The sequence below is a fragment of the Dermacentor variabilis genome, chromosome 8, assembly GCF_050947875.1.
Source record: "Dermacentor variabilis isolate Ectoservices chromosome 8, ASM5094787v1, whole genome shotgun sequence".
Lineage (NCBI taxonomy): Eukaryota > Metazoa > Arthropoda > Arachnida > Ixodida > Ixodidae > Dermacentor > Dermacentor variabilis.
Window position 1 is genome coordinate 128,955,077 of NC_134575.1, and position 5,251 is coordinate 128,960,327.

Genomic DNA, 5,251 nt, shown 5'->3' on the forward strand with positions numbered 1-5,251 from the left:
GCTCACTTTGATTTTACTCGCCTTCGTACATTAGAAATGCGAAGATACAATGTAATATACAAATGCGAAGATACAGCTTGATAAAAGGCAAAAAAGTATCACTGGAAACAAAGTTCACTGCACGTATACACAAAACCCCGCAACAAGATATTTAAATGTATGTATAAGTCTTCAATAAATCTACGTATCAAAAAAATGTCACTGTATACAATACGTCAAACAAGGCAAATAAATATGTTTCGCAAACAGAGATTCCCAGAATCTTAGATCGCACCCCCATTCCATCGACTCCCCCCGATGTATCGCGCGCGACGGAAGGCGGCGCGCTTGCTCCCGCTTTTCTCTTTTGCGCACACAAGACTGAGCCACCAACGTCGTCTCACCCATTCCAGCCCCCCATCCCACTCCCTACGCTTTCACTCGCACATACAGCATGCGGCGCGCGGTCACGATGTTATCGCCCTTGGACTTTATACGAAACATGAGGGCGACGGCGACGGCAGGAATGCGCCTAGAGCGTCCATATATAATCGCTATCGCAATACTATATAATAAGACTATCCGGCAACTTAAGCGTCCCGCGTGGCCCATTAGTGTCCGCGAAAGAAGAAGTAACATACTCGAACTTTCACCATGCGACAATTCGCTGCGCCACAACGTTTCATTTCTTTTTGGGGGGCCGGGGCACCGAAATGAAAAAGCGCAATATATGTTGGCCCCAATCGAATGCCTACTTTGGGCACCTAATCTAGCTCCCGAAAGAATATCGAAGAAAACGTGAGACGCTTGGTCCACCGAGAACCATACGCATACTGCTCGGTATCCTACACTGGTGAGAGAAAACTTTCCGCAGAGGTTGCGCTCAAGCGAACGCGGTGCAATTCGTCGAGTCCACACAGTGATGGCGGCGAGCGACGATAGTTTCTTTTTCTCGTCTGCTAGCCAGAAAGTGCCCAAAATTCTGCCAGGCGAAAATCCACTCGGCCAGAGAAAAGCGAACGCGCACCGAAGTGCGCCGCGCGGTGATCGCAGTGACACGAGAAAAACGCATTCGCTCTGGCTGCCTCTGGCAGCCCGCGGGTAGGGTAGCGAGGACAAAAAAATTGAAGAGGCTCAATGTTTCCTCGCGAACAAAAGTCGAAGTAGAAAAAATAAATAAGAACGTAGTTATCTTGGCTGACTTGAGTGCCTTGACATGGATACTTTGGCGTAGGTGAAAAAAAAAAACGTTGATATTTTTTATGTGTCATGACGGCACAAATGAACCACCACAACGCTTCATCTCAACCGACCTCGCTGCTGGCTTTGTCAACTTGTGTGATAGTGTATTGATTTGGCTTGTCCCGTTGTATGGTCCGATGTAAGACTTCAGAAAAGTGAATGCACCTTTGGCGTCCAATATTTATAGTAACATCAAACCCACAAAGTTCCGCAATTGAAAATCTAAAGCACAACTTTGGAAATGTCAATGCACCTTTCACATCAAAAGTTTGAGAATTTTATACCCATAAATTTCGGCATTGACATCCATGCGCTGCGTAGACTCCGCGGCCTCCGCAAGATGCCGTGGCGAGCCCGTTCGCCATCAAAACGCCCTTGAAACTTTGTGCTCGCATGGGGCTGCTTGGCGTTATGTGACTCCCGGTGCATGGGCACTGCCGCGAAATCCAGCCCGAGTTCTCAAGGTTCGCGCTGAAATGTCTTTTCGAGCGTGAAAAAGACATTCTAGAGAAAATTTACAATGATTTCCGGCACCGGGGATTGCTTGGGTGGGCTGTGCATGGACAGAACGAAAAAATTTCGGGGGGGGGGGGCTGAAGCTCCATAAGCCCCGCTCCCCCCTAGCTACGCCCCTGGTCTATATAGCCGATTGGGGCACACATTTCATGTGTAACACTCGTGAAACTGTTTGCTTTTAGGCATCATGCTCATTTGTGAAATAAGTGTTTTATTGGATTTTGTGTTTAATGAATAAATTATTGGATTTGGTGTTTCTGAATAAATCGGAGTTTCATTTCTTATATTTACTTCATAAATTAGGAACAATGTATGCATGTTGACCAAACCCAAGTGCATGGTGCATGCATCGTGTCCCTCACAGCCCAATAAGTTATTTCTCAGGGCACACCCCACAAAGATAATAATAATAATATTAATATTTGGGGTTTTACGTGCCAAAACCACTTTCTGATTATGAGGCACGCAGTAGTGGAGGACTCCGGAAATTTTGACCACCTGGGGTTCTTTAACGTGCACCTAAATCTAAGCACACGGGTGTTTTCGCATTTCGCCCCCATCGAAATGCGGCCGCCGTGGCCGGGATTCGATCCCGCGACCTCGTGCTCAGCAGCCCAACACCATAGCCACTGAGCAACCACGGCGGGTACCCCACAAAGAAAACATATATATATATATATATATATATATATATATATATATATATATATATATATATATATATATATATATATATATATATATATATATATATATATATATATATATATATATATATATGACTCCAGCTATCGGAAACAGGTTTGCTAGCCTTCGTACTGCATGCATAGCTATACCTCATTCCAGTTTCTTTGAATGGGTTAGTAAACTGGAAGTATGATTTCCCAGTTCGGTACGTTGTAACTTATTCCTATTGGTAGTCGAGTTAAATTCAGTTGGGAATGTAAGGTGGGCGTAGCTGGTTCTAATTGGCAAGGCCAATTGGACTTGGTTGCATACCTGACTCAGTTGTAACCAATTGGAGGTAATGATTTCCCAATTGGGCCCAGTTGATTCCAATTGACAAGTCCATTTGGCCTCAATTGGTTTCACTTTGACTCAGTCATAACCAGTTGGAACTAGGGATTTTCATATTGGTTCCAATTGGGTCAAGTTCGTTCCAACTGGCACCTCCAATTGGTTTCTACTCTGACCCAATCGTAACCAATTGGAAGTAGGCATTTTCCACTTGGTTCCAATTGGTTCCGATTGGTTCCTATTGGTTCCAGTCGATTACTATTCGAAAAGTCAATTGGAGTCAATTGGTTTTTTTTTGGCTGGGTAGGGAGCCTAGTTTATACAAAGTACAGAGTAGACAATAGCGGACACTCGAGCCGTTTCGCCATGGAACGAGGAACGATGTGTTTAGCGGTTGAGCTACAGTGGCTAGAATTGGGAAGCGTGATGAACGCGCCGGCTCGCGCGTGGCGCTTTGGGAGGAAACTGCCAGCGGGGCGCTGCCACACGCCCACACAAAAACAAAATCCATAAAGAATTCAAATGACACGGCGGCCTGATTGTGGAGCTGTCAGAGTTCATGAATGTTGCCGCAGGGGGTAAACTGGAAGGCCTGGTGGACTTGAGAAAATTCACACTGGAAAGCGACAAACATTCCCTGCGATCATGGTCTGGTGACCACGTTTCAGCCTCTCACTGCTTCCTGGCTCCAGATACTTGGAGTTTTCGCTTCTACCTAAACTTACCCAAACTATACCTATACCTAAACTTACCTAAACCGATGAGAGGCTCATGCGGAAACTTCACCAGCCGGATTTCTTCCAGCAAGCACTGCCGAGGCTAAGGGTCACCCTTCAGGCCACGCTTCATGTAATGAATGCCTTCGTGAGAAGCTTGGCTTTAAGTACGTGCTGACGTGCCGGCTGAGCCAAGACTGCCTCGAGAAATCGTTTGGTACCATTAGACAATTTTCGGTTGCAACGACCATCCCACGTCTGCCCAATCCTTGCTCACCGTGAACTACTTTAGTTTTTACGACTCGGTCAAAGCTCCCAGCACGGGCAATTGTGAAGGAAGCGATCTGACATTTCTCCTCAGTAGTGAGGATGTAAGCCATGAGCAGGACGCATTGCTGAATAGTGGGAAGGTTGAAGAAGCTTCTCACATGATAAAAAGTCCACAATGTTCCCCGACCACGAGTACCCTGAAAAGATGAGTGCTTCGCGGAGTCTTCTACATGGCAGGGTATGTTGCGCGCAAAACAATCCTGAAGACTGCGTGCGAGGAATGCTTCGACGAGCTCCTTGTTTTTGCCGACGAAGCCAACAAACGGCTGGCGACGTTCACCAAGTCAAAATGTGATTCTTGCGGTGCAGCGAGTTGTCACACGGTTAAAGTTCAATTTTGTTACTCCTTCTTTTGCAGAAAGTAATGGGCGACTGGTTTCTTCATTTGCCGGATTCTCTTATTATATTATTGCGATATCGATTATATGGACACTCCAGGCGCATACCTGCCATAGCCGTCGCCGTCATGTTCCATATAAAGTCCAAGGGCAATAATGTGACCGCGCGCCGCATGCTGTATGTGCGTGTGAAAGCGTAGGGGGGGGGTGGTATGGGTAAGCCGACGACGGTGGCACAGTCTCGTGTGTGCAAAGGAGAAACGCGGGGAAGAAGTGCGTCGCCTTCCGTCGCACGCGATACCTCAGGGGGAGTGGAGGGAGTAGGGGCAGGCCTTATGATTCTGTGATTTGTGAATCTGTGATTGTGCATCATGTTTATTTGCCTTGTTTGACGTATTGTATACAGTGACTTTTTCTTAGCTACGTAGATTTATTGGAAACATACGTGTATTTGTACATCTTGTTGCGAGGGGCTTTGTATACGTGCAATGAACTTTGTTTCCAGTGAGATTTTTTGCCATTTATCAAGCTGTATCTTCGCATGGCTGCCGTGTATACGTTGAATTTCATTGGCCACTGTGGAGCATTGGGGCAAACTGTTCAAAGAAGGACTGGGAAGAGGCAAATATGATCCAAGACCGGGCCAAAGCGGCCATGCAATCACCCCAAACACAATTGCAAAGGTTGATGAGCTGATTAGACAAAAACGCAGGATAAGCATCGATGAACTGGCAGTGCGTGTGAACATCAGCCACGGTTCGGTTCACACCATAATTCATGAACATCTCGGTTATCGGCTCTTGTGTGCGCAATGGATGCCCAAGATTTTGAACTACCACCAGAAGACTGAGAGGTTCGGCACTGCTTTGACTCATCTGATCCGGTATCACAATGACAGTGACTATTTCTCGTCTGAAATTGCGACCGATGACGAATCATGGTGCCACTACTACGAGCCTGAAACACGACGGCAAAGCTTACAGTAGAAAGATTCGAATTCACCCGCCCCCCAAAGAAAATAAAGGCCGTCATTTCTGCCGGAAACATATTGTTGACTTTTCTTTTTCAATCGCCAGGGACAATTACTGATCGAATTTGGTAAACCTAGAGAGA